At 43.4% G+C, this 25,535-nt stretch overlaps 1 pseudogene; it reads right to left on the bottom strand.

Moving 5' to 3' along the window:
* Positions 1–19,429: 19,429 nt before the first annotated feature.
* Positions 19,430–20,310, bottom strand: LOC124674232 (annotated as a pseudogene).
* Positions 20,311–25,535: the final 5,225 nt, after the last annotated feature.

Raw genomic sequence — 25,535 nt, forward strand, 5'->3', positions numbered from 1 at the left:
CAACCGGGCAGCTTTCCCGTCCACACTTCCTTCGGTGTGAGGCCCGGTATAAGGTCATAGTCAATCATATTCCTCCGCTACCTCGCACACCCACCCTTTGTTGCAAACCCCGACCCTGGGTCCTCGCCGGTCCCATTATTCCCGTAATTTCAGTGGTGGACCCCGACCACGACAACAATCTGGGATTGAACCAAACTCCTTCGCCGGTAGCTGCAACCCATCATAGACCACATTACCGTGGGGAATTAGAAGGGGATCCCCACCCACCAATTGTTCCGCAAGCAGCAACCGTCTACGGTAAGCAACAACTATACCGTGGGGAATTAGAAGGGGCTCCCCACCCACCAATTGCTCCGCAAGATACAACCGTCTACGGTAAGCGAATCCGTTGATGTACAAGAGGTGGAAATACGGTTGACTATTCCGTCCCACTCTAGATCTTATGGTTAACACGGGTATTACGGCACAAGAATCACTGGCGACATTTGTTGTTTAATCCTAGATGGATACAAACCCTTGCAATGGAACCTCCACCATATCAACACAATCCATGGTTCCATTGCCCACCACATAGTCATATTCATAGTTATGAAAATAGTGGTTTTGGTTTTTATGCAATAGTGATATTCATAGTACTTTGCAAGTAATTTGATAAAAATACTCAAATGACATGAGCAAGCGATGAACTTGCTCGAACACCGCAAAGTTTTGCAGCTTGGATGGTGTGGACTGACCCTTGTCCTCTCGGTTCTGAAAAATAGCATCATTGTCCGATAAGGGCAATGGTTAAAGAAGCAATTATGCATGATCCCATTTTTAGGGTTTGTTCCCCCTTCCGATGTCGTTATTATTTCATGTAAGAGGTTAATACTAAGAATAATTTGGGGATACTTGATTTAAAGTAAAATACAACCTTGAAATGTTGTCAAGGTGTTTTTAAAGTCCAAATACATTAATGGACTTATTTTTATTATTGAAAATTATATGTGTGATTTAAATGATTATTTAAATCATCAAATGAAGACTTATTCTTATTTGTCTTCAAAAATTCTCTTTGATATTTTATTTAGATAGAGAATTTTATGCTGATTAATTTTCATATTTTTACTTATTTTTTTATAGTTGTATCTTATTTTATAAAATTCTTGGAAATTCTCATTTAAATGGGTGTTTTGGAAATGTCCAAAATACCCCTCGGGCCCACCTGTCAGGCGGCCGAGCTGGTTAGGTTGGACCAGCCCAGTGGGCTCGGTCCAACCGACCCAGTCGCTTCGTCGTCCTCCCTCACTCTCAAACCCTAATCCCCTACTCGCTCTGGCGACGCGCGCGTCGCCGGCCCCTTTGCCGAATTGTTCCGGCCGACTCCGGCCATCGCCGCCGGCGAGATGCGGCGCATCTGATCCGCCGTTCGACGGCGCTTCAGATCCACCGCGCCGATCTGTGTTTCGCCGCTTCCTCGACGCGTCCCCATCGCCTCTGCTCGCTTGCCGTGGTGTGCTGCGGCGAGTTCGTCGCCGCCGACGCTCCTGGTGCCGAGGCCGTGTGCCTCGCCGTGCCTGCGCTGGAGCCTCCGTGCTTCGGCGACCGCCTGGCTTGGCCATGGCTTGGCGCTGCCGTGGCCAGGCTGTGCCGCCGTACCGCCATGGTGACGCCGTAGTGCTCCGCTCCGTGCATGTGCGCCGCCATCCTTTTCCTTCTTCCTTCTCTCGCCGCTAGTTCATCCTCCTCTCCTCGTTCTCTTCTCCCTTGCGTCCGGCTCGACCACCGGCCTCATTCCCCATGTGGAGATGTTGGCCGTGCCGATGCGCTGCTGCGGCTTGCTAGCTTGTGCGCCTGCTGCTATGTTGTGTGACTGTGCTGCTGCTGTGCATCTGCCATGGTTCTAGCTTGCTGTGCTGTGATGTTCTTGCTCAATTGCTTACTGTTGCAACTCATGAACTATTGCTTATGAGCATGCTGTGGTGCTCTGTGTAATTTTAGTGACTCCTGCTGATTCTCTGTATAATATTCCTTTCCTGTATATGCCATGGATTGCCCTTGGCTTGATCATTCTGTGATGATCCTTGCCTTTGGCAAGTGCCAGTGCTCCATATGTGCTATTATATGTGCTCTAATTCCTGGACATGCTCAATTGAGCCTAACTGTTGCATTAACAACTCCATCACTTGATGGAGTGCTTCTGGATACAATTATAAAGCTCTATTCACTTATCTGTGATGCAATTGTTCAATTATATGGTTAATTTAATTATCTCGGGCCTTGTGATGATACTATGCTTGGCTATAGTGATCCGTAGCAAAAGTAAGTGATGCTTTGATGATCAATTGATCATTACTTGCTTGTGAGCAAGTGTGTGCTCCTCTCCGTGACTCACTCGGTGTTCACCGATGCTTGTTTGTGTTTCATACGGGCTTAACTCGGTGTGTACTCGTTGTTGGCTTAAGCAATCTGTCGTTGCTTGCAGTGATCCATTGGATCACTGCAAAGCCATGGTGCTTTGATTTGTTTCTTTAGTTCACTTATCTGTATTTGCCTGAATTGTACTGAAGTGGATAAGTGATGTGAGCTGCTTTGCAGTTGTGATCATCCAATTAATTGTGACAGGGCTAGATGGATGCCAACACTCAGTTGTGTACCCTAGCCCTCTACCGAATCCAAATGGATAATGATGTGTGGGTTCTTGTGCTGGCTGTAGGTTGAGGTAGCCCTGGCAGCACTGTGATGCTGTCAAGGGTAGCTCCCTTCTTCTGTGGCTTGCTCTAGTTGGTAATTGCTTGCTGGATTTGAACAACTGCTCACTGGCTTGATCCAATACTGGACTTCCAGTGGCTTTCGATGTTGAGAAATTATATAGACAAAGATTTGTCTATAGTCTGATGGCCTAGCTAGCTGTAGGTGCTTAGTGTGTGGGTTAGGCTAACTATAAATTCATTCTTGGCTGGATTCCTTTAGTTATGCACTGATTTGCATAACTGATGTTCCCATAGGATGATTACCTAGTGGTCTTACCCATATTTGCTTGCACCAACTCGGCTTTGTAGCCGGATGATGACACAAACAGGGCATTCTACCCTTCGTGCTCTCCGTGATGCATTGTATGCTTATTTATGAGCAAAACTTGGTTTTGCTCAGGTTGATTTGGTTTATACCTCACTCCAGCTCCTAGATTGTTTGTTGGTGTAGAGGATTTCTTCAGTGTTGAGCTTGTGCTTGCCCTGCTCCTCCTGGCAATCTTGTGGTGCTTGATTCAGTGCTGTGGTGAGTTAGGCAGATTGAACAGCAGTGGCTGTTCTTGTGTTCTTGTGTTCTTGTGTTCTTGGTGACTTACCCAGTGAAGCCTGTCGATGGATATGGCTTAGGGTTTGCTTCTGAAAAGCTTATATTTGGTGCTCCCTTGCTCTCCCTGGTCGACAGCTTGGTCTGGCACACTTTGTGACTCACTGCTGATGTGTGTGTGTGTTGTGCTACATGCACACTCAGTGGCTTGGTGTTGAGCATGCACACATGCAGTGTGAGCTGCCTGTGTGTGTGTGTGTGCACCTGATCCTTTGAACTTGACTTGGAGAGGATCAGCTCGGCAGAGCTGTGAGCATATCTGTAACATCCCAAGAATTTCAAAATAAAACAAATGAATTTCACTAGTTCCAAATTTTGGAACCAACAAAAACTTTTTATTAAATAGAGTATGATACATAGTGATCTTGCTTAATTCTTGTGTTATTGCTATGATTGCTTGTTATTAGTATTTGAAGTGATCTTAAACCCTAAACCTCACCCCTCTTATCACCATCCTAGTTAAAATAAAATAAAAGGAAATTAAATAAGAAAAAGGCATATGTGCCTATGGCTAAAATTATAAATCTTTACCCTAGAACTTTCCACTTTGTTTAGAGGTTTGGAAAACCTTCACACACCTTACCTAGTACTTATCAAACCAAATTCAAGTGGTTTCCAAAGAAATTAAAAAGAAACCAAAAATGCCATAGAGGCATATGAGAGTAAAATAGCAAATTTGGGAAACTAAGTATATTGACCCTAGGACTTGCTGTGAATGGTTGGATCACTTCCATATACCATTTCAACACTCAACAACACCATTTGGGTCAAGCCAAGTCAAATTAAAATTCAAATGCAACATATGCATAGAGGCATATGTGACACATAGCCATAATACCCAATTCTTGCCCTATGACTTTAAACCTTGACCAAAGGATGGGAAACCATCTCTCAACCTAATATAACCCTAAATTGACCCTAACCCATGTCCAAGTAAAGCAAGATCAACCATTTACAAGTTTAGTAAAATTTGACACCTTATCTCTTATGTATTAAGGCCAAAATTGCAAATCTTTGAACAAGACCATTTGAATTGGTATCAATGGTCTTAAAATGTTTCTAAACTAATAAGAATCACTTTAGAGTCAATAAAAGTCAAATCAAATGGAGAGAACTCAAATGGTGAGATAATTCCATTTTTTACTCACATACACTAAGACCAATTTTGCAAATCCTCACCAAAGGCCACCATTGCTTGATCTATTGTTTGTAAAACTCTTATATATGATAAACAAACACAATTGCATCAAAGAAACCAAAATCAAATCAAAGCAAATCTCAAATTCAACATACATGTGATAATGGTCATATGTCCCCTTTTTATTTTCTTCACCACTTTGCACCAATATATCTTCTGATCTCTAAACACAACTTGGTAAACTATGACCATGTCATCCAAGACCAAGTGAAAGTGAACAACTTTCATGTTGACCATTAGTGCTAATGTTGACCAGGTTGACCAGTATAGATTTGACAAGAGAGGACTTTGAAACTATGTGAAGATGACCCACATTTTGAATTGTTGCAAAACTTCACCAACATGAACACCACCACCACCAATCTTTCACTTTAATTATATGTTTGAGCTACACCAAAAAGATTTCCAAAATTCCAACTTTTTATTCATGCGGCCATATCATCGAACACTTGGCAGGCAACATTCCAGATTTGTGATACATGCTTTTACCCCCTGGTTCTTAGCCTAAACCACTTTGATCACATTCCAGATTTGTGATACATGCTTTTACCCCCTGGTTCTTAGCCTAAACCACTTTGATCCTTGATCATTGCTGCTCCTGTACCACCCCTGCATCAATACTTGTCCTTGCCCTGGTCGATTAAAGTGAAGAAAAGCAGAGACACGCTCATGCCATGTACCATGCCGGCCACCTCCACTCATTTTCTCCCTGGTCCTCCCCTACCCATCTCACCTTGCCAACCAGCTTCCCTACACTCTACTGAGCATGCTAGACACGATGCCCATCCAAACCGTGCACGACAAAGCCCTAACTAGACCATGATCACCACGTCTGGACGCGCCAGAGCGTGCACTGGCACATGCATCGGACGCGCCGACGACGCTGCCTCGCCTGGACGCTGTCGTCCTCCTCTCCCTCTCTCCTCGCGCACGCCCACTCATCACCTCACCAGGACAGCGCCAGACACCGCCATTGGCCGTCTCCTGCGCCATAGACGAAGATATCACCCCACCTCTGCCGCGCCGGTACTGCGAGGACGGCCACGATGCTAGCACGCCTCAGACCATCATTGGCCACGCCAGCACGCTCTCTAGCACCGCCTAGAAGTCGCCTACCCGACGCGCCCCCTAGCTTGCCCCTTCGCCGCTCGAATCGCCGACGCCATCGACGACCTCCACAGCACCCCACGGTCACCTCCCGTCCTATAAATAGAGACCATTTCAGCCTCCCTTCTCCACACAGAACCTGCTTCCCTCCTTCTCCTTGATCTCCTTGACCACCTCCCCCGTCCCAATTTCGCCGGAGTAGCTCTAATTTCACCGCCGACCACCGTGACAGTAGCAAGAAGGCGACGACGATTGGCGCCACCCCAGCTTCTCCCTCGACCACCATTCGACTCAGCGTCATCGACAACGTCATTCGCCCGCCTCGCCGACCCCGCTGGACGCCGGTAAGCCCCTCTTCGCGACCCTCTGGCCGCCGGTAGGGTTCGCTCTCCGGCGAGCCTTGTCGATGATGAGGACGACCCCCCTCCGTGCGATCTTCTTTTGATCCAACGGCCCGCATCAACCGATACCGTTTCGGTGAATATAACTCGCTGACGCGTGGGACCGTTTGTCAGCAGGCCCGCGTCATTACTAGGCTAGTTTCCCATTTTCAAACCAGGCGGCCCATTAGTCTTCCCGCCAAGCCCAATAATTCAAAAACCAGATTTCTGTTAATTCAAATTCCCTGCTGATGTTGAATTCAAATTTGAATAGTTTAAAATCTACTGAACCAAATTTAGTCAATTTTATGTTTTCAGAAAGCTTATGAAATTATCTAACTAATCCCACTGGATTCAACCTCATATGTTTTGTAGATTTTGAATAGCAAAAATAACAAAACAGAGACTTTTCAGTATTGAAATAAATCTTAAAAATCAACCAATTTGAATTTTGAAGTGAATCCAATTGCAATAATTCACATATAACAAACTCTAATTGATTATGTAAAAATATGATATGGTTACTGTTTATGATCATGGGCTAGATTTAAAAATTGGCTATGTAGTCAATACTAGGTCATTTAAAACTATTTCAAATTTTAGGAATTTAAATCTATGAGGTGTAGCACCTCATTTAAATCATTTTCTCAAGTATTATGAAGTAATATGATGACCTCTACTGCATAGGTTCATACTTGCTCATTTGTAGAATTTAAATCAAAATAGTATTTAATATTGCCATGGTTATTTAAATCACATGAGATGATGAATCTCATTTAAATATTTTCTCTCAAATAATAAGTGTGAAGTGTTGACCTTGGTCAACATGGGATCATCCCTGGTTATTTGAGAAGATTAAATCTTAAGAAGATTTCAATGATAGGACATTATTTCTCCCAAACCAAAGAGAAACCCTAATTCCAATTTTTAATGAGAGGAAATTATTTTCCTAATATTAAATAAACCTTAGAATAATTTTTGGATATATGTTAAGTAGTGATGCTAGATCAATTGTGTGAGCCCTTAAGGCTAGTTAAAAACTGCCTAAGTGTTGTTTGGTGATTGTATCCTCGTATTCGTTTATAGACGCTAGTACCGGAGACTATCAAGAGGAGGAGGTATTCTACCAGGAGGAAGAGCCAGAAAACTTTGATCACCTCACCAATCAAGGCAAGCTAACACTCTTGCAAGGTTCCCTTGTGCAAAGCTCTACAAGAGCAAGGCACCATTATTTTTTTATTTTATGCTTAATGCTCCTATCCCAAGTTTTTTACTTTACAAGCTTTACTAAATTTTGTTTATCAAAGTATATTGTGGATTGCTGACTCACTTAGTCTAGTTATGGAGTAGTGCAAGAGTATCAAACTTAGCCTAGAGCAATCCAAGATACTTAGCATCCCTCATAAGTAGTTGCTAGTGCTAAACTAAAATGGACTACTAGAGATGGGAACTTGTGAAAACCAATGACTTTGAAAACCTTGGAATGATGAGTCATTCTATTGAAAGATTTTGAAGGTGAATATGACTGGTGAATGACTTGGTGAATTTTACGAAAACTGATGGTTGGGTTCGGATGCGATACCCTTCCAATTTGAAAGTACCCCCACAATACCCAATATGGGTAAGGGCTTAACTAGAAATTTATGTGCTTTAGTATGGGTTCCCTCTAAACAAGCGTCATCGGGGTTAGGCTGAAGGCTGCCTCTACAACAAAAGAAGTGATGTGATATGATGTTAATATGAGGTGAATGTACGGCCCAAGCCCTGTGCAGTTCCCGGGTTGACTGCGGTTTTCACCGGGAGGCCAAGCTCATGGGGAGAGGTGCTCATACTAGAGTATGTAAGTGAAAGGTTATGGTTGGTAGTCCGCATACGGAGTATGGTAAATCGGGGCCGCTTAACCCCGACGGATTATTGCAAATGTTGTGGCACAAGTGTACGACCTCTGCAGAGTGTAGAACTATTCGAATAGCCGTGTCCACGGTTATGGACGGTTGGAAAGGCCATACTTGTTCCGTCATCAGGATCTTTTCAAAAATGTGACATATGACTTGGGATTTGAATTTGAAAGGTGAATGGTGATTTTGAATTGAATCACAACAGAGTTGTGGGAATGACACTAATGTTCCCACTTGAGTTAGTTTAGCAAATGAAGAGTCTTTTCTAAATGTTTATGAAATAAACTTGGCTTTATGCAAATAAACCTAGAGCTTAGTATCCCCTTACTATAATTGATGGTGCTTACACTAGTTTTAGTTTGCGAGTACTTTAAAAGTACTCATGGCTTTGTCCCCGGCTATTCAAATGGCCGGACTATGAAGGTGAACAACGAGTACGAGGAAGATGGACAGCAGGACGTCTACGACAACTAGGACCGCTCCTGACGTCAAGCGTTGGCCTGTGGATTAGATAGCCACTACTACTTCGCTTCCGCTATTTGTGATGTTCGTTGATCGATAGATCAACTACTATTGTAATATTGGATCATGTGATCTACCTTTGCAAGACGATTATGTGTTGTAATAAATGATGACTCTATGATATTCAACTATTATGTCTCGCAACAACAATATTCCTGGGATTGCGATGTATGGCATAATAGGCATCTGGACTTAAAAATCCGGGTGTTGACAAGTTGGTATCAGAGCCATTGTTTGACCTTAGGAGACCCTATTTAGAATGGACGTCCGAAAAATTTAGTTTCAAAACAAAGGAAGTGAATATTTGTGAAAACATATTCTCCCTCTTACCCTTGAGATCTTTTCAAAATAATAAATCCATGCTCTACTTTTATTTGAAATGGTACATAAAATTTTGCACACTTGATCACTTCATTAACTTACTTATCCTAATTGCTCACAGATGGAGTACCAATGGGAGTTCTATCAGCCTGGTCACGGAGGCGACCTAAGGTTCGAAAAGGATTTGAAGCAACTAGTGGAATATCTGGGACACCCGTATCCCGAATTCTTCGGAATACCCCTCAAAAACCACTCCGGAGAACCACCTCGGTGGGAAGTTTCTACTGATCTACGAAGAAAGCTTGGAGCCCCGGTATGGGAAACCATCTGGTTTTCTGTAATGGGAAACACTTGGAAGGAAGGACTAGTCCGAGCTATGCAAGAAGCAATTTCCCGTCTGTGTGGACAAAATGAGAACAAGATCAGGAACACTCGCTTCATCTACTACCCAAGACATGACCCCAGGGGAAGACCGATGACCATGCCCCCGCACCCGGAGATAAACCCCTATGTAGCCCACCAGGACTTCAAGATGTACAAAACCCGCAGGGATTTGGACAACGCCCTCGCCTCTCGTCAAGCACATTACCCGTGAAGACGAAGAATTCCACCCTGAAGAGTAGTATCACCCCAGCACTTAAGTAGGTGTGAGTTGTATCAGGATCCCCTTGTATCGTAGAGCGAATGAATGGTTCTTCAAACCAACGGTGTGTTAGCTTTGTAATATGTGATGTTTGGTATGAATGAAAAAGTGTTGTTGGTTTTACCCCCGCAACACTACTCAAATTTTCAAGTTATGAACTTTTTAAACTTTAACAAAACAAACCATAGAAATTTCCCTCTTATCTTATCATCTACCTCAATGTTCAGATGGCCCCACCAACCCGCAACGCCACCCAGGATGCCATGATGCAAGCTGCTGCAAACGATGATGGCGGACCGAGAAGCCGAAAGAGCTGAACGCCAAGCCAACCTTGCCGCACCGCAACGGATAGCCCGGAACAATCAAGGCCACGGAAACCACGATCACCCCGGATTGAAGCCGAAGAATTTTCGAACACCAACCCACCCATGTTCAGCAAGACCGAAGAGCCCCTTGATGTCGATGAGCGGCTCCGGACCATGGAGAACAACCTTGAAGTTGCGGGAGTTGAAGCCGCAGAAAAAGTACTGTTCGCCACCCACTACCTGTCAGGACCTGCCAGAGCCTGGTGGACAAGCGCCCGTGCAATGAATGCGGGACAGATGATGACCTGGGAAGACTTCAAGCTGAAGTTTAGCAAGTATCATGTGCCCCAAGGACTGATCAAGAAAATGAGAGACGAGTTCCGTGAACTCAAACAAGGAAGGATGTTCGTGGTGGAATACCGCGACAGGTTTCTCACTTTGTCAAGGTACGCCCCGGATGAGACCGACACCAATGAGAAGAGAAAGGAAAGATTCCTGAACGGACTGCACGACGAGATGCAAACTGTGTTAGTGAACATTCCATTCGCTGACTTAGAAGCCCTCGTGGACTCAGCCATCCAGATGGAAGGAAAGCTGCATCAGGCCAATGAGAACCACAAACGCAGAATGATGAACCAGAATGGACCCCACAATGCCCAGAAACACCGCAACAACCACTCTGGAGGATTCACCCCAAGAAACAACAGGCCACCTGCTCAGACTTATCGCCCCAACTACGCCAACAACAACGGAGGACCCCCGAAGCCCGGAGGTAACAACAACAACGGCCACCACAACAACAACAACCCCAACAGCAACAGCAACAGCAACAACGGGAACAACAACAACACCAACACTGGCCCGAGGACTGGAAGCAATGCCATCCCCGTCACCCCGAAGGACAAGTCCACGATCAACTGCTATGAATGTGGAGTTGTGGGCCACTACTCCAATGAGTGCCCCAAGAAGCTTGCCAAGATCGCCGCCAACACTGCTGCACCTGCCCAGCAACAGCGTCGCTTCGCCGGTAGAAGGAACCAGAACAACAACAACGGTCGCCTCTACCACATGACTGCCACTGAAGCTCAGGAAGCACCCCAGACCATGCCAAGTATGTACTCGTGTTAATAAAATGTTCAATCTCTCTTAGGAACCTAACTTTTCTTAAAATCTCGGGACGAGATTTGTTTAAGGGGGAAGGGTTTGTAACATCCCAAGAATTTCAAAATAAAACAAATGAATTTCACTAGTTCCAAATTTTGGAACCAACAAAAAATTTATATTAAATAGAGTATGATACATAGTGATCTTGCTTAATTCTTGTGTTATTGCTATGATTGCTTGTTATTAGTATTTGAAGTGATCTTAAACCCTAAACCTCACCCCTCTTATCACCATCCTAGTTAAAATAAAATAAAAGGAAATTAAATAAGAAAAAGGCATATGTGCCTATGGCTAAAATTATAAATCTTTACCCTAGAACTTTCCACTTTGTTTAGAGGTTTGGAAAGCCTTCACACACCTTACCTAGTACTTATCAAACCAAATTCAAGTGGTTTCCAAAGAAATTAAAAAGAAACAAAAAATGCCATAGAGGCATATGAGAGTAAAATAGCAAATTTGGGAAACTAAGTATATTGACCCTAGGACTTGTTGTGAATGGTTGGATCACTTCCATATACCATTTCAACACTCAACAACACCATTTGGGTCAAGCCAAGTCAAATTAAAATTCAAATGCAACATATGCATAGAGGCATATGTGACACATAGCCATAATACCCAATTCTTGCCCTATGACTTTAAACCTTGACCAATGGATGGGAAACCATCTCTCAACCTAATATAACCCTAAATTGACCCTAACCCATGTCCAAGTAAAGCAAGATCAACCATTTACAAGTTTAGTAAAATTTGACACCTTATCTCTTATGTATTAAGGCCAAAATTGCAAATCTTTGAACAAGACCATTTGAATTGGTATCAATGGTCTTAAAATGTTTCTAAACTAATAAGAATCACTTTAGAGTCAATAAAAGTCAAATCAAATGGAGAGAACTCAAATGGTGAGATAATTCCATTTTTTACTCACATACACTAAGACCAATTTTGCAAATCCTCACCAAAGGCCACCATTACTTGATCTATTGTTTGTAAAACTCTTATATATGATAAACAAACACAATTGCATCAAAGAAACCAAAATCAAATCAAAGCAAATCTCAAATTCAACATACATGTGATAATGGTCATATGTCCCCTTTTTATTTTCTTCACCACTTTGCACCAATATATCTTCTGATCTCTAAACACAACTTGGTAAACTATGACCATGTCATCCAAGACCAAGTGAAAGTGAACAACTTTCATGTTGACCATTAGTGCTAATGTTGACCAGGTTGACCAGTATAGATTTGACAAGAGAGGACTTTGAAACTATGTGAAGATGACCCACATTTTGAATTGTTGCAAAACTTCACAAAAATGAACACCACCACCACCAATCTTTCACTTTAATTATATGTTTGAGCTACACCAAAAAGATTTCCAAAATTCCAACTTTTTATTCATGCGGCCATATCATCGAACACTTGGCAGGCAACATTCCAGATTTGTGATACATGCTTTTACCCCCTGGTTCTTAGCCTAAACCACTTTGATCCTTGATCATTGCTGCTCCTGTACCACCCCTGCATCAATACTTGTCCTTGCCCTGGTCGATTAAAGTGAAGAAAAGCAGAGACACGCTCATGCCATGTACCATGCCGGCCACCTCCATTCATTTTCTCCCTGGTCCTCCCCTACCCATCTCACCTTGCCAACCAGCTTCCCTACACTCTACTGAGCATGCTAGACACGATGCCCATCCAAACCGTGCACGACAAAGCCCTAACTAGACCATGATCACCACGTCTGGACGCGCGCGGAGCGTGCACCGGCACGTATACTGGACGCGCCAGTACGCTGCCTCGCCTGGACGCTGTCGTCCTCCTCTCCCTCTCTCCTCGCGCACGCCCACTCATCACCTCACCAGGACAGCGCCAGACACCGCCATTGGCCGTCGCCTGCGCCATAGACGAAGATATCACCCCACCTCTGCCGCGCCGGTACTGCGAGGACGGCCACGATGCTAGCACGCCTCAGACCATCATTGGCCACGCCAGCACGCTCTCTAGCACCGCCTAGAAGTCGCCTACCCGACGCGCCCCCTAGCTTGCCCCTTCGCCGCTCGAATCGCCGGCGCCATCGACGACCTCCATAGCACCCCACGGTCACCTCCCGTCCTATAAATAGAGACCATTTCAGCCTCCCTTCTCCACACAGAACCTGCTTCCCTCCTTCTCCTTGATCTCCTTGACCACCTCCCCCGTCCCAATTTCGCCGGAGTAGCTCTAATTTCACCGCCGACCACCGTGACAGTAGCAACAAGGCGACGACGATTGGCGCCACCCCAGCTTCTCCCTCGACCACCATTCGACTCAGCGTCATCGACAACGTCATTCGCCCGCCTCGCCGACCCCGCTGGACGCCGGTAAGCCCCTCTTCGCGACCCTCGGCCGCCGGTAGGGTTCGCTCTCCGGCGAGCCTTGTCGATGATGAGGACGACCCCCTCCGTGCGATCTTCTTTTGATCCAACGGCCCGCATCAACCGATACCGTTTCGGTGAATATAACTCGCTGACGCGTGGGACCGTTTGTCAGCAGGCCCGCGTCATTACTGGGCTAGTTTCCCATTTTCAAACCATGCGGCCCATTAGTCTTCCCGCCAAGCCCAATAATTCAAAAACCAGATTTCTGTTAATTCAAATTCCCTGCTGATGCTGAATTCGAATTTGAATAGTTTAAAATCTACTGAACCAAATTTAGTCAACTTTATATTTTCAGAAAGCTTATGAAATTATCTAACTAATCCCACTGGATTCAACCTCATATGTTTTGTAGATTTTGAATAGCAAAAATAACAAAACAGAGACTTTTCAGTATTGAAATAAATCTTAAAAATCAACCAATTTGAATTTTGAAGTGAATCCAATTGCAATAATTCACATATAACAAACTCTAATTGATTATGTAAAAATATGATATGGTTACTGTTTATGATCATGGGCTAGATTTAAAAATTGGCTATGTAGTCAATACTAGCTCATTTAAAACTATTTCAAATTTTAGGAATTTAAATCTATGAGGTGTAGCACATCATTTAAATCATTTTCTCAAGTATTATGAAGTAATATGATGACCTCTACTGCATAGGTTCATACTTGCTCATTTGTAGAATTTAAATCAAAATAGTATTTAATATTGCCATGGTTATTTAAATCACATGAGATGATGAATCTCATTTAAATCTTTTCTCTCAAATAATAAGTGTGAAGTGTTGACCTTGGTCAACATGGGATCATCCCTGGTTATTTGAGAAGATTAAATCTTAAGAAGATTTCAATGAGAGGACATTATTTCTCCCAAACCAAAGAGAAACCCTAATTCCAATTTTTAATGAGAGGAAATTATTTTCCTAATATTAAATAAACTTTAGAATAATTTTTGGATATATGTTAAGTAGTGATGCTAGATCAATTGTGTGAGCCCTTAAGGCTAGTTAAAAACTGCCTAAGTGTTGTTTGGTGATTGTATCCTCGTATTCGTTTATAGACGCTAGTACCGGAGACTATCAAGAGGAGGAGGTATTCTACCAGGAGGAAGAGCCAGAAAACTTTGATCACCTCACCAATCAAGGCAAGCTAACACTCTTGCAAGGTTCCCTTGTGCAAAGCTCTACAAGAGCAAGGCACCATTATTTTTTTATTTTATGCTTAATGCTCCTATCCCAAGTTTTTACTTTACAAGCTTTACTAAATTTTGTTTATCAAAGTATATTGTGGATTGCTGACTCACTTAGTCTAGTTATGGAGTAGTGCAAGAGTATCAAACTTAGCCTAGAGCAATCCAAGATACTTAGCATCCCTCATAAGTAGTTGCTAGTGCTAAACTAAAATGGACTACTAGAGATGGGAACTTGTGAAAACCAATGACTTTGAAAACCTTGGAATGATGAGTCATTCTATTGAAAGATTTTGAAGGTGAATATGACTGGTGAATGACTTGGTGAATTTTACGAAACCGATGGTTGGGTTCGGATGCGATACCCTTCCAATTTGAAAGTACCCCCACAATACCCAATATGGGTAAGGGCTTAACTAGAAATTTATGTGCTTTAGTATGGGTTCCCTCTAAACAAGCGTCATCGGGGTTAGGCTGAAGGCTGCCTCTACAACAAAAGAAGTGATGTGATATGATGTTAATATGAGGTGAATGTACGGCCCAAGCCCTGTGCAGTTCCTGGGTTGATTGCGGTTTTCACCGGGAGGCCAAGCTCATGGGGAGAGGTGCTCATACTAGAGTATGTAAGTGAAAGGTTATGGTTGGTAGTCCGCATACGGAGTATGGTAAATCAGGGCCAGATTAACCACGACGGATTATTGCAAATGTTGTGGCACAAGTGTACGACCTCTGCAGAGTGTAGAACTATTCGAATAGCCGTGTCCACGGTTATGGACGGTTGGAAAGGCCATACTGTTCCGTCATCAGGATCTTTTCAAAAATGTGACATATGACTTGGGATTTGAATTTGAAAGGTGAATGGTGATTTTGAATTGAATCACAACAGAGTTGTGGGAATGACACTAATGTTCCCACTTGAGTTAGTTTAGCAAATGAAGAGTCTTTTCTAAATGTTTATGAAATAAACTTGGCTTTATGCAAATAAACCTAGAGCTTAGTATCCCCTTACTATAATTGATGGTTCTTACACTAGTTTTAGTTTGCGAGTACTTTAAAAGTACTCATGGCTTTGTCCCTGGCTATTCAAATGGCCAGACTATGAAGGTGAACAACAGTACGAGGAAGATGGACAGCAGGACGTCTACGACAACTAGGACCGCTCCTGACGTCAAGCGTTGGCTCGTGGATTAGATAGCCACTACTACTTCGCTTCCGCTATTTGTGATGTTCGTTGATCGATAGATCAACTACTATTGTAATATTGGATCATGTGATCTACCTTTGCAAGACGATTATGTGTTGTAATAAATGATAACTCTATGATATTCAACTATTATGTCTCGCAACAACAATATTCCTGGGATTGCAATGTATGGCATAATAGGCATCTGGACTTAAAAATCCGGGTGTTGACAATATCCTCTCTGTTGCCATTATATTTCTAACCTGCCAAGTGGCTATGCCACTTGGCATAACTTCTTTTTGTTGTGATTATGTGCAGGGAATCAAGATGATGATCAAATGAATATGGAGGTCATCAAATCCAAGATCAAGTGAAGATGATCTTGTAGTATTTAGGATAGGATCCATCCTTGTACTTTTCTTTTTATTTACTTTTATTTTTCAATTTCTCCAATTCTTGTAATATGTTGTAAAATTCATTTATTTCCATTATGAATATTGTAAAGACAATGTATCTTGTGTGTTAATCAATAAAGCTCAAGGTTTTCTCTAATGAGCTTGTCTTATTGTTTAAATTTATTCATAATATGAGTTATGTATTATTTACTTAATGAATTTCCTCACCATTCAAATATTTAGGGTAATTATTTAATGTTTGAATTTGAATTTCAAATTCAACTTTGGTTTGAATTCAACCATGCCACTTAATTTAGAATTCAATCATGCAACTTAAGTTTGATGCAAACTCTCCCTCTCTTCTCAAAACCCTAAACTAGTTAAGTGAGATGCAAGTTTGTCTCACTCTCGAAACCCTAACCTCGTAAGGTGTCGAGAGAGAAACTTGTTCCCCTTCGATGCAGTTTTTGTTAAAAAGCGCGAAATTACCCCAGAATTTAGCATGCAATGCACATCCCTTTCTAAAATCTACCCCTCGATCGTCTCTAAACCTGGGACATTACAGCACGCCGCCGCAAGAGCTACATACACAGAATTGAAGTGGACAACAACATCTTCATGAAGCAAAAGGACAAGGAGGATGCGATTTCGGCATACTTCCAGAGCTTGCTAGGTCAGTCGAGGCCTCGCCAACACTCTCTCAACCTCGCAGCGGTGGGCATCGCTTCGATTGACCTCACAGACCAGGAGGCTCCCATAACTCCAGAGGAGGTCAAAGCTGCAATCATGGACCTGCCTTCGGACAAAGCGCCTGGATCTGATGGCTTCACAGCTATGTTCTTCAAGAAGTGTTGGCCATTGATCAGCAATGATATTATCAGAGCAATCCGTGCCCTTGAAAGTGCCACTTCTCGCAACCTGCACTTGTTGAACTCTGCCACCATGATTTTATTGCCAAAAACACCAGATGCTGCACACCCCCGTGATTTCCGGCCAATCAGCCTTGTTCACTTCTTTGCAAAGCTGTTCACCAAGATACTAGCCTTACGCCTGAGGCCTCGCATGCACGAACTTGTCAATCCATGCCAGAGTGCCTTCATCAAGAACATGACAATTCACGACAACTTTGTTTCTGTCCATGCTCTCGCAAAGCAATTCAGGCATACAAAGACGTCGGCTCTACTGCTAAAGCTTGATTTGCAGAAGGCCTTTGACTCCATATCCCTAGAGTTCCTGATTGAGGTCCTAGAAGCAAAAGGTTTCGGCCTCAAATGGAGAGATTGGATCGCCTTCTTGCTGCTCACTGCTACCACTAGAATTGTTGTCAACGGCGAGCTGACAGACTGCATCTCTCATAAACGTGGCCTTCGAAAGGGCGACCCCTTATCCCCTCTACTATGTGTCATAGCCACTGATGTCTTGGCGGCAATCTTTGCATTGGCAGACAGTTTGGGAACTTTGGCGCAGAATAGAGTCCTTCAACCGAAGCGCAGAATCTCAATGTATGCTGACGATGTGGTCATATTCACCAAGCCTGACCTTGTCGAGCTCACCTCCGTTAGATTGTTGCTTCAGAGTTTTGGTGAAGCATCCGTCCTCTTCACCAACTTTGCGAAAAGTTCCATCATCCCCATCCACTGTGACGGTTTTGATCTCACAAATATGGCCACTACCTTGAGCTGCCCCGTTCAGTATTTCCCCTGCACCTACCTTGGCATGCCCCTCTCTGATCGGCGTTTGCGAAAGGGGGACCTGCAGCCTGCGCTACATAAAATTTCCAGCAAAGTTAAAGGCTGGAACAAAGGCAGTTTCTCCCTTGAAGTTACTGCTAGTGAAGCATGTCCTGTCAGCCATGCATATCTTCCAACTGCTGGTGATTGACCCTCCGATATGGCTGATCAAGGCAATTGACAAACTTCGGAGAGGTTTTCTTTGGAACAAAGATGAAGTTGCGCCAGGAGGCAAATGTCTCGTGCGCTGGGACGCGGTATGCATGCCTATTAGCTTTGGTGGTCTTGGCATCCCTGACCTGCTGCGTAAAGGCACCGCCCTGAGAGTGAGATGGCACTAGCAGAATTGGATGGAGATCGATAAACCATGGCAGGGGCTATCGCTTGCTTATGATGAGAAGGCTAGGGCCTTGTTCAATTCAGTTGTCAGTTTCAACCTTGGCGATGGTCGCAAGATCAGTTTCTGGCGCGACCCCTGGCTCGATGGTTGCGCTCTCGCAGACTTGGCACCTGATCTCTTCAAGGAGTGCACTATGCGCAAGCTCTCCGTCAGCGAAGCTTTGCTTAATGGAAAATGGATTAGGCACTTCAAGAGGAATCTGACACAACTAGCTTTATCTCAATTCTTGTTGATTCATGACAACATGGCTGCCATCCAGCTCATGCCGGACGTGCCAGACTCGATCTCTTGGAGGTGGAATGCTAATGGGCAATACAACACCACATCCACATACTCCATGTAGTTTGAAGGCTCAATTCGTTTCCCTTTCAAAGAGACAATATGGAGCAGTGATGCGCCCCTCAAAGGACCACATACAGATCCAATACGTTGCCGTGAAAATAATCATTGCGCCCATATGACCAATAACAAAACGCATACACTCACTCGTATTTGCACTTTATCCTTCTTATTAACGCGGCGTAACTAATTCCCAAACAAATTAGTAATGTTACTCCCGGAACTATATTGAATGCCATATGTACTATCCGCCCAACCACTTTAGCTGACGTGCAATTTATAAATAAATGTTATATTGTCTCCTCATGATCTCAAAAGTAACATTTTGTATAGCCTTGCCATTTTCTCTTGCCTAAGTTTTTTTTGTAAGGATTACTTTTTTGGTACAGGAACTACATATTTTTTAGAGAGGTAATTATTTTCTTAATGTACTTATACAGAAATATTGTATTGTCATTAATATGGTCATGGTATAATGATTTAACTGAAAAGGCGCCCGATATCGTTAGTCCCCAAACAAAGGCATCAAGATTCGTGGTTAGGTTAACATCAAGAAGCCAAGTGACTAAATGGATCCGTAGAACTTCTCCATTTCCAGTTAAATTTCTCCGAAACACTTATTCACCAAGTGTTTGGCGAAATTCGAAGTGCTTGTACATTTGATCTGTCCCTCCCCTACTGAGCAAGTCACCAGCATACAGATTGTTGTATGCATAGACAACCAGCCATAGTAATTATGTTCAATGGCTAGCCCGTTCAGTACGTAGAAACTCGATTGAATTTTAGTTTGTACCCTTACTTAACATTTTACAAGAATTGCCCCACTTAAAATATCTTCATGCAAACAGTACGCGGAATTGTGCAGTAGTGGCGCGGACAAAGGGAGCCAAATTTCAGTAACACTGCGATATTTTGCAAAGAAAACCCGAAGGACCTGTACATTTTTTCTATCCACTGTATTACGGCCTAGCGAAGCAAGTACAAAAACTCATGATACGAACATACACGAATGACTAGCTAGAAGCCCACACTAATCTAGATGTTGATGAATGGCGCGCCGGTGAGGATCTCGGTGGCGGCGAGCGCGACGAGTCCGAGCATGGCGAAGCGGCCGTTCCAGAGCTCGGCGTTGGCGTTCATGATGGCGCCGGCCCTACCCTCGGCGCTCTCGCCCTGGAGGAGCGGCACCAGCGACGCCACTGAGAGCACCGCCACGGTGTACGCGAACCACGCCTGCCCGGTGCCGTTGCCGAGCTGCGAGAGGAGGCCGTCGCCGCGCCCTGCTTCGACGGCCAGCGCCGTGACGAATCCCACCATGGCCAGACGCCCATTGATGCGCTCCGGGGCCGGTCCGCTGAAGGCCAGCGCGTCCCAGATTGAGGGGCTCGGCTGTGGCAGGAACAAAATTCAGAAACTTGCAAATGAACCGGGTGACACGTTCGTAAATGTTCAGCAACGATACCTTGGGCGGCGGTGTACTCAGCTCCTCGGTTTGTGCCCTGACGACGAAAGCGCGTCGGCCCAGCGCAGGCAGAGACCGAGCGCCCAAGCGGCCGGCGGAGGCAGCCGGCAAGACGGCGCCACCGGCGAAGGTGCTCATGGCCATCACAATCGCCATTTGTGCACGAAGGATTGAAGAAGGTACAAAAGTCCCAGTAAGCACGAACAGGCTAAATGAATTCACGAACTAAAGAAGCTGTAGCAGGCAAAGACTCGATCGGCTAGATGGTTGCTACTTGCCGTTTCCTGTTTGTGTCTGTTGCTGATGTATTTGTGGCGAGTGAGCGCGCGCAATTTATAAGCCCGTGCTCTGCGCCGGTAAGCCAACCCGTGAGGAGCTGGGCGGTGGCTGCGACGGTGCCCACGTCGCGACCGGCTTCCCCGGCCGTGAACTTCCCTTCAGCGTGGAGCGAGCTAGGTAGCAAGTACGTACGCGGACGTGGAGGCCACCCTGCGAAGGGCTTAACCCGCCAAACTAAGAAAAAGTGGCAGAAAAGTTGCAGCCGGGGACTCCAGCAGGGACCAAAAGCTTCGATGTCAGCACCCGGCGACAACTTGATTCAGAATTTGTTCTAGCCCGAGCTATCTACTGAGAAGCACTTAGGGAGACACGTATGCACGTAGAATCTTGTTTTTTTTCGAAATGGGGAAATATGGTCACAGTTTTTGCATCCAAGGGATGTCAAACTCGAAGCCACCTCGGTAAACCTACAGAGGGATGAAGGAGGTGATAATTCACCAACTCACGTCAACCAAAAACCAAATGCCTTCCCAGGCCGCCCAATAGCAGATGAGAAGCACATCCAGTCAAGCAGACTCTCCGCATACGCCAACGCACACGCCATAGAAGTTGCTACCGCCGTCTTCCTCGACTCCATCTTCAAGACAGATCATCGCATTGACCATGCTAGGCCTGCCATCGATGCTGCCACGGCGCCAGACGACTCCACCATCATGCGCGAGTCCATCACACTGCATCCGTCCCGAGACACCACTGCACCATGCCGCGGCGACTCGATGACGCCGACACAGCAAAAGCACACCGCTCCACCTCAGCACCACCTCCATCAGTTGTCCGCTCCAAAAACGATGCCTCCAACAGGGAGAACGGCGTTGCACGCCGCCATCGTAGAATCTTGTCGAAGGCACTCGTTGTTACACCTCTTTTGTCTTCTTGTCCAGACTGCTCTGGGTACTCAAATGTGGGTCTCCTGGATCGGGTGATGTGGTTCGTGGTGCCGTTCAGCCTCTTGGGGGCATCGTCGAACGGTGTATATTTTCTTTCGCGTTAAAAATGATGAGTTTAGGTTGCGTCGAGCAGCGGAGCCTCGGTGGTGGACACGTGATGATGGACGCGTGCTGGGTGGTGGTGTCACCGGCAGGCTGGTGAGGACCATGTGAATCTCTATTCTAAGATGAACCAATGGTTAATGGCGGTGACAACTTAGTGTGTATGAGGTGCTCTCTAAGAGTCTACTAACCTGGATAAGTGCTCCCGTTTCGTTTAGTGGATGTCTCGGGGTATGCGATGTTTTGCGGTCCCTAGTTGATGAGAGGTTTACATTATTTTCAGGGAATATGACCATATTGGCATGATCTTCACTCGTTGTCGGGTATGTAAGTGTTGCGTGGTGGCTTAAATATTTTTCTTGATGTATAATCTTTGTGTGACCTTTGTCAAATAAATCAAAAAAAAAAGACTTATGCACCTTTTCGATGCAAAGACTTGGGCTCTCCCTCCATTTCAAAAAAAATGTTGATTTCAAAAGTGAGGGAGTGGTTCTATATCTTGTGGATGGTGAATTATCTAACTTTCCTTATTCATAATATTGTCAGAGCAACTTTCGAAGGTGAAAATTAATTTTCATAAGAGTGAAGGCCAAGGTCGCGCGGTCGTTAAATATGGAAAATTATTTGGCTGTGAGTTTTCCTATTAGACATCTAGGTATTACGATTTAATTACTATCAGGGACTAACAAATGCTGAGTGGAAACATTTTAAATGGAGCCTCTAGAAAAGACTAAGCACCTATAAAGCAAAGCTATGTATATGTTAGTGGAAGATTGGTACTCATTATTTTTTTACAAAATAATGGTAATGCATAACATAATTCTTTAAATTCATAAAATAACTTATGCATAGATTGGATTAGTTCCGATCAAGATTTTTTGTCAAGGAGATAGTGACAAAAAATATCGGCTACCCTTGTTTGCCATCCAAAAGATCGAGAGGGGTGTCGGGGGGGGGGGGGTGCTTGGTCTTCATGACCGTCATGTTTAATACACAACCCTACTTACTAGGTAAATAGTTGGTCAAGCTTCTGACGAGGTCTCCTGAGACAAAAGCTATCTTTATGAAGATCTTCACGAAAATGTGACTTCCATGTGTGGTTTACGTGGTCTCAAGCTTGCAACATGACACACGATTCTAGGGGGTTGGCAATGGTTCAATTGTCGCAAGGGATCAACAAATTTTGCTAAAATCTACACGAGAATTGTAAATTACTAGTTGAATGCCCGTGCGTTGCTACGGCCCTTATTTTTTCTCGCAATATTCTAATACAATAGATGTAAAAATGCACGTGTGTCAAATAGAAAGTTATAAGATATTCTAAAAACTCATATATTCTACCCCATCTAAAATACACTTTGACAACATATATAATTGACATCGTCAAATATGCAATAAGCACTCGACTGATTTTTTTATGTTACAAAAAATCTACTCCTCGATGCTCCTTGGAAACTGTCGTACAATGTTAAGGATATTTTCTTGTTCTTTTTATGGTACTTGAGCAAGCGTACCAAAAAAATCTCGATAACATCCTGCGCAATAATATCTATTATTAACTTGTATAATTCATGTGAAAAAATAAGTGCACCATAGGATAGCCACAGTGCATATTGAATGAACCACTTCTTTTTACCATTCCACGAGAGCATAATGTAAAAAATGAAAATAACCAGACACAATCATGTAGATAAATATCTAGTCATTATTTTATTATTGAAAACAAAGAAAATATTTATATTTACTATGACCGTGCGTTTCCATGTGATATAATAATATTTCTTGAACGTATGCATTTGCATATACGACCGTGACGCGGACAGATCATGGCAATCAGCGCACACCCCTTGAGTGTTTTTCCCTTGCTGCACACAAAAGCATAATTCACATAGGCTGCTATATTCTGAATATTAAAAATATAACCCTACTTCAAAATAGTTTCAATCGAAGCTATAGTTCTTCTACATCTAATACATATAGCTATATCTTTTTTACACACTTAATATACTACTCCTAAGCTAATTACGATGTTAGGCATTTTGCCTTCAGCTTTTTCTCAAGGTACCAAAAACTACTCCTGAGCTAACAATGGTGAATATTAAATGTTTTTAACATAACAACTAACATAACATCCACTTATATTTTGTATTGAATATTAAAGAACATCTAAGAATAAATATAAGTTAAAAGAAAAAAACACGGCCATTTTAAAATACAATGGAAACAAACACCACACTTTGCACCTCCCTCAGTAGTCACCAGCAAATCCTACGCGATGCCAAATCCAAGGCCCTACCCAAGCAGCGTTCAATGGAGACCCAACGTCAAGTTGCATGCCTCACCACCAAGGGCCCCACCCCAAGCGGCTTTCTCTAGCTCGTTCATTCTCCATCCGGGCTAACCCGGAAGTTCCCGTCCAATCACCCACATGGTGGCCGCGGTTGTTTTCCATCCCTAACTCACACAAGACACGTGAGGAGCTTGGACATCCATGAAGCTGAATCAGGAAAACAAGAATTTCAAAGAAAAGTCAACCCAAACATTCCACCTTATTCTGGTTTGTTTCATTTATTTATGTAAAAAAGCTGACATGTCTCATTTCATTTTCTAATACAGGAAGAGGATGGCTTAGTTATAGCGCAACAAACTAACAAATAGATTTTACTTAGGTGAAGAAGATATGGCCTTGACAATTTGACATGGAGATATATGGAACTGATCACAAGCTTGGTCTTTTCCATCTATGATGGCCACCCGGGAGGTAATGTTCAACTTTTTTTGAAAGTTCATTCTTTAAAGAACATAGCACATTGATATAAATGGGTATTCACATATATCTCATATAGTGGTCTATATATGAACACTCATAAACTACAATGGAAGTGTATACGATATAAAAACTGAGGTTCCTAGATGATTTGAATATATACAGAACAAAATAAATAAAACAATGCTATCTCAGCTCAGAAGTTCTAATACTTAGTGATGTATGCCACAATGTGTGATGCGATGGCTTCACCTCTCTAGGTGCAATGTCTTCTTCTTCCTTCTCCTGATCGCATGCACTGGCTAAATGCAAACTTGTTTTCCACTGTACCCACCTAGATTACACATCAATGAACCATGTAAACCAAGGAAGACCATAGACATGGAGAAGGATAGAGCATCATGTAATCTCTTCTTGCCAAAGAAAACACCATGTCATTGTATCGATGCACTCGTCAGATTTTTTGCAGTGTATGGCAAGGGCATGTGATTGTCCCGCGTTAATGTCTGGCACGACAGCTGTCGCACAGAACAAAAACCGGAGCGATGATGGTGGACATATCAGAGACTGGACTGAACATGAACATTGACCTGCATCTACGTTAGCAAGTTGTGGAGAGCTCACCTCATTTCACATGCCTTCAAGCTCGGATATTAAACTCCTGCTCAGATGTTGCGGAAGACGCATGCACGAGATTAAGGGGAAGGAGGAAACTGCGTCCCGATCTTGTGGGTAGGAAGGAATCCTTCGTTGCCAATACAGACCACAGATGCCAGGAAGGTGATCGTGATTGCTACCGAGATCAATTACCGTGTATTAATTACCGATACTTCTAATTATGAAGCCAAAGTGTAAAGTGCAAAGTGGACGTACCATCAACAACTTCAATATAATAGTATTTTGAATGCCCGTGCGTTGCTACGGACCCAATTTATTTTAAAAATATATACCAACATAATATTCCAATACGATAATATTTTGTTTTAATTAAAATATAATTCATTTAAAATCTACAATTGTACAACATGTTTATAGAAAGGACCATACAATTATGAAATATATAATTTTAACAAAATTGCCACTTAGCTTGGTTGACGGCTTCAAGTGCTCACTGATGTATATAGTATCCCCTTACATTGTTAAGCCATTTCTTGGTCATCGTCGTTCATCGGATTAGCCAAATGAACCAGAGCCAGCGGTGTGATTGTCTCCGCATTTATCTCTTGCATCTCTTAAAGACCTTTTCTTGCACAACGACACAAACTAACATGCATGAATGAATTGGGGAGTTGGAAAACATAAAGTTGCAAAATTCTCACTCATCAAAAGTACTAAAACATAAATCGAGTACAATAATAGCAAGCAATTATCGTGTGTGTATGTTTCAGTCTCACTCTTCAAAGATATCCAAAAATATACAAAGTAAAAAAATCGTTGGCA

This window comes from Lolium rigidum, chromosome 7 (genome assembly GCF_022539505.1).
Source record: "Lolium rigidum isolate FL_2022 chromosome 7, APGP_CSIRO_Lrig_0.1, whole genome shotgun sequence".
Classification (NCBI taxonomy): Eukaryota; Viridiplantae; Streptophyta; class Magnoliopsida; order Poales; family Poaceae; genus Lolium; species Lolium rigidum.